This window comes from Homalodisca vitripennis, chromosome 4, assembly GCF_021130785.1.
Source record: "Homalodisca vitripennis isolate AUS2020 chromosome 4, UT_GWSS_2.1, whole genome shotgun sequence".
NCBI lineage: Eukaryota > Metazoa > Arthropoda > Insecta > Hemiptera > Cicadellidae > Homalodisca > Homalodisca vitripennis.
The window spans coordinates 71,971,175-71,985,842 of NC_060210.1; the positions used below are offsets into that span (position 1 = coordinate 71,971,175).

The 14,668-nt window shown below is 31.5% G+C and overlaps 1 protein-coding gene across 4 annotated transcripts in view; it reads left to right on the forward strand.

The window, feature by feature from the left end:
- Window positions 1–10,480: 10,480 nt before the first annotated feature.
- The window catches only part of LOC124359518 (cdc42 homolog), a 30,113-nt gene continuing 25,925 nt past the window's right edge, over window positions 10,481–14,668 (forward strand). The window contains exon 1 of one of the 4 annotated variants that reach the window (XM_046812319.1): window positions 10,481–10,569. The gene's annotated coding sequence lies outside the window, so the exon portion shown is untranslated. The other 3 variants (XM_046812316.1, XM_046812321.1, XM_046812320.1) reach the window with 3 other exon arrangements.

Consider the following 14,668-nt stretch of genomic DNA (forward strand, 5'->3'; position numbering starts at 1 on the left):
AGTAATTCTACTTATCGACATGACGAGTTGCATTGTCAACTATGTTTTTTTTAGTTACTAAATGTTCTTCTTGGTTTGTAACAGTTTCATTTTCCCTCTCACATTTATAATATAAGACTGCATAATAAAACTCCATAAAACATAATAAATTATTCAATGAAAAGTGAGCAACTCAAGTTGTTATTTTATATATGCATAAAATGAATTTCTAAATTCCGGGACAATCCATTAACATTAAACCATTCTTCAGAAATGTAGTATCATATAATCATACGACTTTCGTAAATATAATCACAGTTTTTAATGGCAACTGTATGTTTATTTTGACAGGCAACACGATTGAATGAAAATAATCAAAATGTCCTTTCCATCACAGTCAGAAAGAAATTTCACATCTTTAAATTTTAAACTGAAGAAACATTATTACTTTAGATGTTAAATTTTCACAACGCAGATGATGCAACAGCTCTCAGAGTTGATATTAATATAATCGTAAAACTTTTAAATAATTACAAATTTCATAATCGTAACAACTTACAAGATAGATATCTTTATAAGCATATCAATTTCTTTGTAAAGACTTGAACTACATTTAGTTTCAATTATTTTTTTTGCATTGTTTACAAATTATGTTTGTAAACAAATTAACCTGTTACTGTTCAATTGCATACTTATACTGGATGAATAAAGAGTCAGGATAGACATCTATTTTGTTCTAAAGTTTATATAAGGAGATATCCTTTGAGTAGTGATGCAATGTGGAAAGGAAGTTTCATTTGGTGATCTTGAAAACTGTTTGTGGCCCACCAAAATGCGGGATTTAGGGGAGACTAAAAACTTTTAAAATTTAAACGCCTCTCAAGTGACTCCTCATTTCGAAGAACATAAAAACCCCTTAAAGTATGGTGAAAACCCAGAGATCGCTATATCTTTCTAATACAAAATAATAGGTTGTCAACATTTTAATTAAGTCTTTACACTTACTTTTTTGTTGTTGAAAAGTTACTATTGGTCGCTTGTGTTCTGAATCAATTAGGAATTCAATGGACAAAGGATCCTATGAAGATTAGAAAGTACACTGAAGAAGCTAATTTGCAAATTACGGTTTAGTACAAACAAGTCCCTTCTATGTTTCACTCCCGTCAGAACAGGTCATACTTTAGAGTGGTTACTATCCAGTGGATCATTATTGTGTGGTTACTGTTTCGAGAACTGTTTTGAGTGTTATAGTGTTATCACATTTATTGATTTTGAATCACTTTGTCATTCTTACTTTTTATATAATATTCTCAAATTTTTAGTACCTTCAAGTAATAATGCCTTGCAGTCACGACGATAAAGTAGAAATGATATTTATTGTTGGGGCTTCGAATGAAGTCATAAGTCTTTATTTCAGGCATTCAATACAAAATGTACAATGGGCCAGTCAAATAATATACAAATAAATAAATATGTACATATAAAATAAACATCTATTTGAACAAATCGGGCAAAACAAAAGCCCATGCACAAGCCAATTCAAACAAACACGAAACTACATACCTGGATTAGCAGACAGTGTATGCATACATTGGTATATGTTAGTGAATGAAAATTAGTGAATGATACAGAAAGGCGGTTTAATGTTGCACATCCTGCTAGATTATTTGCTTTAAATTTGTTTTTTGCGATCCTGATAGATCTGTGACAAGGCTATATTTAATTTTAGTAAATAAGTTTTGAGTATGTGGATCCATTTCAGATGTTTCACGTTCAGGTCGGCCTCTTTTAGATGAAGAAAAACAGTTTGAAATTGTAGCACATTTATTGAAGATCCGTAGCAGTTTATCAGATTAGTAGTAAATCACTGCTGTTATTAGGAGAAATGAACATAAATTTGATGACGATATCGTTCACTTCTAACAGGATAGTGCCCCAGCACATTTTCATCGTGATGTACGACATTTTCTGGGAACTCAACTACGTGGTCAGAGGATTGATAGGCTTCATCTAATAAAATGGCCTGTGCGACCTCCGGACCTTACACCCATAAACGCTTAAGATTTAAGAAACAGGATTGTGAGGCCTGCAATTAAATACCACTTCAGCCACTACCAAAGAGTAGGACGACTTCAGTTTGAACATTTGATTTGCTTTGGCAACGTGGTGAGTTATTAAACATATTGTTTTGGTAACTCTGGCCATTATTTTGGATGGGAAACAGATAGAGATCTCTGGTTTTCACAGTTATTTAAGTTTGTATATGCTTTTAAAATTGTAGGAGACTTGAGAGGGGTTTACATTTCAAAATTGTCAAGTTACCTCCAAAGTCCTGCATTTTTGGGGGACAGACAACGTTTTGAAAATCACCAAATGAAACTTCCTTTACACATTGCACGACTATCCAGATTATATCTCCTTATATAAACTTTAGAATAAAAATAGAGGGGGGTAGGGTCCTGTATTTTTATTCATCCTGTGTAAATTTAAAAATCCTCTATCTTCAAACCTTAAGAGTTATCAAAAGATAGGTAAGGATAAATGTACGTTTAAGATACTTAAATATTTCAATTTAGTAATTATAAATTTTTATTTATGTTATGAAACACCCGTGATAAAAGGTTTTTCCCAAATTCTAATGACCACCATATTGAAACATTTCATTGTTTAAGACTGGCTAAAGAACTTAACCAGATATGCGTAAATACTGTCTCTGTACCAAGTTTAATATGAATCTATTGAGAACTACGGTGGTTATCGTGTTTACAATAGTTATTTCCGTAACGTTGTGTGCTACCTAAAATTTTGTACACCCGCATTTTGGAAATATTACGAAATATAAAAAATAAACATAAGAACAAAAATTATTGTAAATTACCTGAGAATAACAGATATCTTATATAACAATCCCTTTTCCATTCTTTGAACAGCCGCCATCTTTAAACCATAACGGATATTTTAGAAAGTTATGCTAGTTAAGAGGCACAGTATTGAAATAAACGAGTTGTATTAATTAAATAAGATTTTCTACCTCTGTAGCAGGAAGATTTCCAAACGAGGATCCTATTAAATTACTCAAGCTTTTAAATTTCGACAGTAATGAAGCAATTCCTAAAGGTTTTAACAATATTATTTCAACTACAACTTATGCTATATCATTCTAAGAGTATTTCAATCATAGTTCAGAACCTAGAATTCATATAACCTCTTTCGTTACTTAGTGAATTCCTTAAAGAGTGTTCTATTTTTTTAAGTATATGCATATTACTTGTGTAACAAATATGACATGTGTGCATTGTATCATTTCCATAAATGTTAATGTTTAATTTTTCATTTACTTTTTTATTTTATAAATCATTATCTTACCTCACATACTTTCCCTTATATTTCCATTTTCTCCGTCTGTCATTCCTGTTGTGTATTATATTTGTAATATAGTAGTTGTACTAGTCTACTATTAATATGCTCAGTGATAAATTACCAGAACCGATTTTTGCATCATTATGAAATGACATTGTATCATGGAGAAATGTTGTATCAGAGAAATGTTTTCTGGTAATAGACCGGTATAAGAGTTTTCAAAAATTTTCCTGTTGAGGATTAACAGTAGAAGATTACTGTAGGAAAGTAAATATCACTATATGGTTCGAGAGCTCATATAACTCGTTCAGTACAATGCTTGATTGTCTGAAGATTAGCGAAGCCTATCGCTCAAAAGGCTGGCAAAATTTCCCTTTTGTATGCCTGTCGTTAGAATATCTCGAGGACTAATTTGGTTTTAGAATTGTGCACGAAGCTTAAGTTCTATTTAAGCACATTGAGTTCGATGACGGTGCATTACTCTCTATGGAATTTGGCTAGGCCACATCTTAGCTCTTTTCAGGATATATCGAGAAGGGATTAACGTCTAGCTAAATGTCAACGAGGATCATGCACCTTCTTGATCTTGTCTATGTAAATATGGAATTTCATACAAAACCTTAATTCGCTCTAATTCGTTCCCGAGATATCCTGTAGAAGACAAAAAAAAGACAATAACAGTATTTTTCTAGTCTATTGAGTGACAGAAAAATATGAAAAGTTTCAAGTATATATTGCTTAACAGAGTATATCAATGGGGGATTACTCGTATATCGACAACGAATTGAGCTCTATATTTGGAATTTGTCATGGCACTGAATTTTTATACATGCAAGGTAGAGTTTGATGATGATGCTAGATTATAAGTAATTTATAAATTGATAGCTGTAAGATATTTACGAGAAATTTGTACTAAAATGTTTATAAAAAAGCAAAAGGAGGTCCTAAACAAATAATTAAATATATGAGTACAAAGTACTACTTTGTTATTTACCTCCCAAGAATGACAATTATATAGACGTTCTAAGACCATCACTTAACAGTCTTCGTATCTTAAGAATTTTAGTCCCAGTCTCTGAGCCAGTTGACTGATTAAATGCATATATATATATATATATATATATATATATATATATATATATATATATATCGCTCTTAAATCAATACCTTTTTGTTTTATTTGAGTTTCAAACCTGAAAATAAATATAAAATTTAAAATTTAAAACTTTATTTACAGCTAGTGTTGAGTCCATTCCTTTTAGTAAAGACTTAAATATTAAGGAGTGGGCGTGGTCGGTGTTTGCAAGGGTGGTGTGACGTGATCATTCCACATTATAAACAATCAATATTTGTAATAGCCCTGTTACGATGAACGAGTACATACACACTACACAAAAGGAGAATGCGCTTTCTGCATGGAGTTTCAATGATCCCATGCTTTATGTTAAGAATTTAATTGTTTTGGTAAGTAATTCTAAAGCCACTACTCGGGCTACTTCTTAGTACACTCATTTCTTAATGAGACGGTAGTGTAAAAACAGACCACCCCCGTTAAAATATTGAATGCGTGCGTAAAATTTTAATTAACTTCAACGAAAATCGGCAAGATTATTTAGCACAGAACCTCAAGAATTCAATAGTAGAACCAATATGTTTTGTCAAGTTCGCAACATAACTAGATTTACAACTTATGATGTATGACAAATACCACTTTTCACGTCCTTTTATGTTATATTTAATTAGGACAAGAGGATGAAAGATGAGGAGATCTCTTATTGCATATTTAGTCCTAGAAGGGACCTTTGCGCTGTTTCCGGAGATACAGGATGCAGGTTGTGAGTAACAATAGCCTACTATTACTAAGTTTGTTATGTTAGTATTCTATTCTTCTTAATGTTATATCCATTACTACTTTATATTTATTTTTGAACTATTAATATTATATGGCATATTAACTCATTATATATTCGTTAGTAAAGAGTAGAGAGATTTTTCCATTAATTAAATAATTACCGTATCAAGTATCATTATCCTGAAATATACATTTTTGCTAATGTATATAGTTTTATTTATTCTTCCAACGGATACACCATTTACAATAATAATATAAATTAAAGAACTCACATTTTTACACAAAATTAAACATTACAACTTAAAAATTATACAACTTACGTTTAAAAAAGCACTGAACACAATAACTGAAACCGTAAATATTATTCGTTTCCTATGAGCAGCAAAAAACTGAAGACTTGTTTAGGAGTTTTAATTTTTTTAACGAAATATTTCGTAAGTGCTGCCAAAAAGGAAATTGTAATAGGGTGATTTTGTATGCAAAGTGTTCCTAAAACTTGCAAAACTACTCCGTACAATAAAGTCCGAAGATCGAATGTCAAAGCAGCAACGGCATGAAATAGATGGCTAGATGTAAGATGTAAGAGTAAGATACAAGGAACACAGCGATACTAACTTCAATGTTCTAAAAATGTTCAACATCAATGACGATGCAAAAATTTCATGTCACAATACAGTCAGTTGGGGTAACTTTAGGCCACGCAGGGTAACATTTTACCACTGTCAACAATGGAATAAAATTGAAACTAATAATTACATATGACTAGTCAAAGATTATACCACAACTTCATCCTTTACTACTGTTTCTTGTTATTTCCTATGTTCTGAGTCTAATGGTCTTTTTCTAACTGAGTGGGTGAGATTGTCTTTGGAATTGAATGGCTTCAAAACGTGATTCTGAGAGTTGCGAATTCAAGTTCAAAATGTAAGTATATTTTATTTAACTAGACTTCAAACAAGTTAAGAATAACAATCTAGATGCATACAAGTTTTTTAATGCATGAATTAGTGGTGTTCTCATGGTTTAATTCTTAAATACTTACAAATCTATCAGGTAACCTCACATTTGTTTAAATATGGGGTTACTTTGTACCGGTATAAAGTTACCCCAGAAATTAATAAAACAGTCAAAATGTTTGATTAATTACTTAATTGTATTAAACTGTGAACAATGCAGTTTTAAATATAAAGATAAATAAACTTACAGTTTTATGTACTTCATATTTTAATGTCTACAAAGTTTCTTTTGTTCCAGAAATCATGCCCCGAACTCATACGAGGCTGCCTGGTACCAGAGGTTATGTAGACCGAACTAGGTATACCACTGCGACTTTGTACACTATTCTAGAAGATATTAAGTCAGGTAAAATTGGCCAGAGAGAAGCAGCAAAGCTTTACAATATTCCTCGGCAAACCTTAATTAACAAATTGAATAATAAGCATGGCCTAAATGTGGGGAGGCCAATGATATTTTCTACTGACGAAAAAATATCATTTGTTCAGCATTGCATTCACTGTGGAGAAATGGGTATTCCCCTAGCAATGATTGACTTGCGATATATTATTAAAAATTGTTTGGATTCATCTAAAAAAATCTGTTCCGTGTTTCAAAAACAACATGCCCGGCTATGAATGGGGACAAAGCTTCATAAAAAGGCACAAAGCAGAACTTAAGGGGACTGTTACCCAATAAATAAATAAAATAGTATTTTTTTTTTTTTTCCTTATTTTTCTTTGGAATATACTGATTACATTGCAGTAATTTGTTTTTTCCTATTATTACTATAAGTTGGTAAAAAAAAATATTATTGAAACCCGTGCATGTCATTTTTCGACACTAACTGAACATCAGTCATGTTCCACTAGCTAACACTTTCATATATTTTTGCTGTATTTAACTTTTTATGTTGGCTATACTGTTTAGCGTCTTTATTTCAGGTTACTATTATTGTTACTACTGTCAAAAGAGGATGGGAAAGCGGCTTTTAAAATTAAAATCTGTCTCGGGTAAAGTAAAACTTGAGGATGGTAAGGGATTAGGCTGAGGTGGGCAGGGTAGGCTAAGTGAGCCTAATATTCAAAAACTGCAGACCTATTATGGCCTGGCCATAAGGCGAAATGTGCAGAGTGTTGAAGAGATGAGAAAGGCGATATGGGCAGTGTACTTTCACACGATGTCATCAAATGATAAACCTACTCATCAGCTATGCCCTAAAGACAATGAGACATGGTGTAAATATAACCTGAGTTTACTGACCAATGAAATGTATGACCGTGATAAATATTTTCACATCCCTGAGTGTGTTATGAGTTTTATAAAACCCATATTCAAAGACCTTTCAGAAACCAAACTGTTGGAGCGATGTTTGAAAGGGAAAAATCAAAACCAAAATGAGTCATTGAATAGTTTCATTTGGTCCCTAATACCAAAAAGAACTTTTGTAACTCTGCCTACCCTTAAATTTGGTGTTTGCTCTGCAGTTTGTAGCTTTAATGACGGCTTTTCTAGTAAATTACAAGTTTTGGAAGCATTAAACCTACGTCCAGGGAAAAATTTTGTAAAAGCGATGCAGCGCCTAGAAATAGTGCGAGTGAAGGAAGCGGACAAGAAAGTTCAAGAACTAGAAAAGGAAATAAGGGACAAGAGAGCTTTGAAAAGAAAACGCCTTGAAGACATGTTTACACAAAGTGAAGACCCAGATAATCCATCCTACAGGTCGGGAAACTACTAGGCTATTGTAGTTAAAGACATTTTCTTCTATTCCCGTAAGTTGGGTTTTTTCTATTTAGATGCAAGTTTTCTCAGCCATTTATGAACTTAGACCTCTCAAATTTTTACCACTTGTACTTTGTACTATAAACTAGGTCCTGACCAAAGGGTTTTACAAAATAAAAAGTATTATCTTAGAAATAAAATATATTTAGTGATTTTTTTAGTTTTAAAAAGGTGAATTTTTTTTAATTAGTTTTTTAATACTAAAATATGATAAATTGTAATTTTGGTTGGTCACGAACTATAAAAAGGTGTGCTTTAAAATACAAAAAAAAATCAAAGCTCTATCATGACTCATTATTTTATAAACCTGCATTAAGTTTATATGGACTAAGATAGGCGGTAACAGTCCCCTTAAAGAATGTTTTGCTAAACATATTAGCCAAAAACGAGCTGCAGTTAGTGAAGAAGAAATAAGAACATTTTTCAAAAACTTTGAAAAAGAAGTTGTTGATGTACCACCATCAAATGTACCACCACCCAAGTATGCTAGGAGAACAGAAGAGGAAGAAACAGTACAGAGAGTAAGTAATGAGTTCATGAACTACATAAGAGGTGTAAGAGAACAAGACCTAAAGTTACGAGTAGTACAAAAATTAAAACTTCCTGTAGAACCTGGAAGGTGTTTCAGCCGAAGAAGTTGAGATTTTTTATCTAGAAAAAGAAAAACAGAAGGTACTAAATGCAAGAGAAAAAGAAGAACAGCTAAAAAAGAAGGAAGAACAACAGCAAGCAAGATTGGCCCGCACCCAAATGTTGCGTTCAGGACCGAAAACCCGAGGTGGATTCAGAAGACGTGGGCTTTGCCTTAAGCCAATTCAACACAACCAAATCAATGCAACTCTCTCTGTTTCTTGGGAGACGTCTATAGTGATTCCAGAGTCCCAAAACAACTCACTTTCTCCTCCTATTGTAAATGGTGAACAATTAGAGCCAACCGACTTGTTAACCGACATTAATGTTGATGATTATGTAATTGTATCGTACATTGACAAATTTTTCCCAGGGAAAGTCACTGAGATCAATTTAAATACTGATTCACCAAACACATATAAAGTTAGTTGCATGATTAAAAAGGGGAGTTACTGGGCATGGCCTGAGAAAATTGATGAACTATTTTATGAAAGAGAAGATTTAATCAAGAAAATTGATGAAAGTGCTATAGTTTTAGTGAATAAAAGAGGTATGTTTAAATTAAAAGAAAGACTTGTGTTCTGAAGAAGAATTTTTAATGTATTGAAATAAAATAAAATAGTCTGAAATATGTAGGGATACACTTTAAGTTGAAAATAAGTTTTTGTATTTCTTACCTAGTTCTATATTTTCATAGACTAGTTTGGGTTCCTGTATTGTCTAACAATAAATCTGTGTACAAATAAAAATTTGTTCCTTATGGTTTTATTTATTTTATTATAACCTTTCTTGGTAAGTTCTAATGCATTGATATTGTGTTTTGAGAGAGCCTTAAGCATTATTCACTTATTGAAACAACTAGTACAAAGTTTAACCTATATCCATGAAAAGTTCCTTTTTCTCAAAAAACCATAAACAAAAACAGCTGGTAGTTGAACAACTTGTAAGTGGTTAAAATATATAATTCTGGTAAAATTTTGGTCAATTATAAATGGTTAAAAGTTGCCCCATTATTTTAGGAAATAGAATATTGTTGTTTTAAGTGCAAATTTTTAGCAATGGTCTAAAGTAACCCCCAGAACAACGGTAACTTTGTACTACATTAAAGTTTAAATATTTTACATCTTACATCAAACTTAAAATATATTATTGGTCTTAATTGTACCAGGAACGCATAAATACACAGCTTACATTTGTTATAGAGTGAGTAGTGAATTTATTGGTTTCAGAATATGAAAATGTACAAAAAAAGTTGGTCCAAAGTTACCCCAATTGACTGTACTCAGAATACTTTCTGGGTGCGATGGTACCGTACTCGTATATAGATTACATCATAAGCTGTATTTGCATATGAATAAATACGATAGTAAATAGCCTTGTGCTAACGGGGAACACGTACAAAGGACACCACGAGTCTTTACCCAAGCCTAGTGGTAATATTGTAAATTTAGTACGTTTTAGTCATGAGAAAATGCTTAATTTTAATTGAATTGATTTTGACCTGTATTGCTTGTTGGTATATTTCTTCAAATTGTTTTTTATTTGTTATTTGTATTCTCTCTCATTGACTGTGTGGCCAGCAACTCAAGCAAATATATGTTAAATGACCCTTTGATTTTAAAAAGTTGTCGAGCCCTAGTATACAGCATCGAAAAAGGTCTTAGGCTATTTCTCTACTGATGCTATTTCTACGAGTATCAAATAAGAACTTTTTTAAAGTGTATTAAAATATCAGTGCACGAAATTCTGCTCTCGGGATTACAACTGAATTTATTATGTTTGAAAGATATATTTCAGGCAGTTACAGTTTTTCTTGCTGGTGTTACATATATAATTTTACTTATATTACATATATAGTAGTATATTACAACAACAATTTTGTAACAGTCAGCGCTAAGATCACATGTGTGAATTTTGTCAACTAACTGCTTGTTACTGGTTGGTAGTGCTTTGTCGACGCCCTGTATTTGGTGGTGAGGTTATTATTTCTTTTTACGCTTATAATTCATACTTATATTTATACATACAAGAAAATGTTCTTTTGCATCACAGGTTCTTATAGATTGTTATTATCAAGCCTGTTTTGTGTTTTGAATATCATAAATTGATTGACAATTTATTTAGTGTCATGCAGTGCACGCAATCAAGAATGACAAAATGGCCTCTTATTATGAATGAATCTGTCAGAAGAGTAAATTTATAAAGTTGGTGCTTTAATTATAGTATTAGTAAGTTCATTTAGGATTTAGCTAAACGTTTTAAATTGACAAAATAATACATGCTTATTTGACAGTCTGTCCCTCCACCTATTTCATATAAGCAAATTTTTATAATTACCAGATAGAAGAAGCATCAACTTTTAGCCCAATTAGTTCTGCAAATATTTGTTAGTTATACAATTATAGGGACTAGTTAATATTTATATATTCTCTAGTTTTAAAAATCAGATTTGTATCACTTTGAAACACTTAGGTCCTACTTAGGCTAAATGGGTGATCTTTCTATATTATAAATGTGAATGAAATACTTGTAACTTACTAGGCTTACAAGTAATTTTCATACATGTTTAAGATAAAGACTTAATATTTTATTCACAGTGTTAAACTTAGTAGGGATATTGTTATTGCTTATGGCTATCTAGGCTAAAGTTTGGATATTTCGGACAGCCCATTAACTTAACTTACAATATTTCTTAAAGATTAAAGTGACTCATTAACCCTTGAGCTGGCAGCTACATTAGTCTCTTTGGCAGGTCAAGTTTTACATTTATAATAAAACCAAGACTGATGTGTATTGGGTTATAATTCATATCACTCACTCTTCATTGAAAAATGTAGAAAAAGATTATTTAAGCTAATTGATAAAGTTAATTCTTTATTTTATTTCTTAACACTGATATTTACAACAAGAAAAATACATGTTATTGTCAATAAAAGGGGTCCATGCCATAAAAACTGTTAAATTTTAATAGATTTCAATTTTTAACACTGTTTTTTTGGTATGGTCCCCCTTTTTGTGGCATAGCTTGTGGAAATGCATACTATACTTAGCTTTCATAGTAAAACAACTCACTTATTACAATAAACATAGCTATCTCACTCTCTTCTCTTTTCTAAATCTGATTAATCAGAAACAGGCTCCAAACCTACCAATTCTCTCAAATCTGACAATCCATCTTGAAAGTTATCCGTACTAGGGCCTAAGTTACCTATTAACCCTTTCAGGGCCAGGACCAAATATGAGATGTTGCAAAATTTTTTCACATATCATATCCCCTGTGACTAGTCAAAAGTGCCAGGCTAAAATTGGCGATTTTGCAGTCTCTAAGATTAAAATTTATAACTTTTCATAACAATTAGAGAATGACCTAAAAGTTGCACCAAATTACTCGTATAGATATATACTATCAACAAGAAATATATAGATGTAGTTTTAAGTAATTTAAAATTTTAAAAAAATAGCGTTTTAATAGATTACATAAAAACATTTTTATTTTTTTATTTTTTTTTGTAAATAACTAAAAAAGGAAAAATAATTTTATTGTGGGAAGCTATTTTATTATATTGTACATTTAGAAAGGAACAACAATTACAAAATTTTGTGTTATTTCTCTCATAAATAAATTTTTTATGACACATTTTGTATAAATACGCATAATTGTATTTCGCAACAAGTGATACAGCAACTGACTCTTACACTGCAAGAAACTTAAAATAAATATTCACATTATGGATGTACCGGTAAACAGATGATTGTAGGATCCATAAACAGTTTCAATACAGTTAAAAACACTATTTACCAAGAAATATTTACACAATTTTATTTGAAATTTATTTACACTTTTTCTATTTACAAATATGCTACTTACAATTTTATTCCCATGAGATCGCAAATTGTCAGTCATTGTAACTACTACACACAATAGCTAAGCACGTAACTACTAACACTACTAATATTTACAACCACAAAATAAAATAATAAAGGAGAATCCAGCATACAATAGTATGATTACACTAAAGCATAAAGAATTAACAACAATAGATCGAGTCAGCCGATAATGTCACGTGACAATTACGAAATAAAAATGCATAGACCTCCAAAATAAAAATGATATTCATATTAATTATCTACAAATATACCAGGGGATAAAAAAAACATAAAACTTTAATCATTTGACGTAGTACTTATTTAAGAAAACTACGAATATCAAGGCGGCAATATATTGCCGCCGGGCGCTTTTCGCGTATGTCACAGACGGCAATATATTGCCGCCTGACACTTTTCAGACACGATCTGTGGCGGCAATATATTGCCGCCTGGCCCGGAAAGGGTTAATGATTATAATTTATATTACAAGAAATAAAAATATTAGTTCCCAAGTAAGAGCCAAAACCTAAGTTTACAATAATATATACCTACCATACCTATGACCATATCACAATATTACCATGCAGCAGAATCTTACGAAAATAGCATAACATTGATGTTTATTTTTACTATACATGAAAATGATAAAACTACGATAATTGAACATTACAAATAACACAATCACCAGTTAGGCTATAATCTGTCAGTAAGTTTATTTGATCTATACAAATTAATTAATTTAATAATAGTGATAAAAGTTACTATAACAAGCCTTATTATCATAGATCCGGGTTTAACATTGGCTGCAGTATAATAAGCAGCCACGACGACAATCGAATCAACCATTGATTAGAAATATTGAATATAAAGACATTTTACCTATAAATATTATTAATTGCCAGCTATTTTATTTTGCATTACAACAATATTGTTAATACAGTCTGGAAAGCCTACATTGTAAGTTGGTTGGACATTACTATTCCAATTTAATTAAAATAAAGTAAAATCATGTGTAACATATTTGACTAATGGCCGGCCGCAAGTACATTTATTTGTGTTGCAAGCAGTAAGTTAAGACACGTTTATCCTTCAAAACAGTATAAAGTAACTAAATGGTACACTGTTTAGTTTGTAATATCTTTTTTTATTCATCATAAAACTATTATGTTTTATGACACAAAACAGCTGAACTATACTGTACTCTCCAATACCCATAACGTAATTTGTTACACATTATATTACATACATGAATGTTTACCCAGTCTACGGTTCTTCCATCCGCGGCCTTTCGTTTTCGGGTTAGGGCATATGGATAAAATCCAGGCTGCCAAATAATTGTAAGCTGAAGAAAAAAATAAACCTAATTTTATTTCAGTAGTTATATTGTGGATTCGTTACTCATGAATATCGATGACACGATTGTTGTGGTGGCCGCTTATTATACTGCAGCCCTAACATTCAATATTATCCTAATAAAAAAACCAATTCTACAAAATTTTAGTGAAAAATCTTTTTAACAAACTGTTACATAACTACTCCCAGCAGAGTTGTGGTTGTAGCAATATGCCAGACATTTTAAAATTTAATGAAAGATATTATGTTTTTATTAACTTTAAAAGTAGTTCCAATACTGGTATTATCTTAAGTGTGTGTAAGGAAAAAACATAAACTCTGTCTGTCTTCAGCTCCTCTACAACTATCACAACTATGCCTTGTATAACAACTATGTATTTAGAGTGTGTATGATTCCTGTTTTTTCTTAATTGCTGGATGAGAAGGTCTGGCTGGATGTCATCCTTAGAAATCTTTTGAATTTCAGCTTCAAATTCTTTTTATATACACAACTCTAAGCTTGCTGTATAAATGCAGCCTGTTCCATAGTTTCCTCCTTGGCCCTAACTTCATGTTTCCGCAGTTGTTAATCTTCCTTACTGTATTTAGTTTTTCCTTCTGCGTCAATTGCTCTGAATTTTTGCTATCTAAATCATGTTTTTTACGCTGCACTAGTTTTACGACACTCCGCTTTGCGCTGCTTGCTAAGTCACTAGCGTGTTTCCAGCATTAGCCATTAGGTAGTACAACCTCGAGGGACTTCAAACGGAAACAATTTATAATAGCAATGAAAAGTTGTAGAGTATAAGTAAAAACCGGGCTAAGTGCCAAAAAGTTACTTTTGAGATAATCGATGAAAACTGCATATAACTG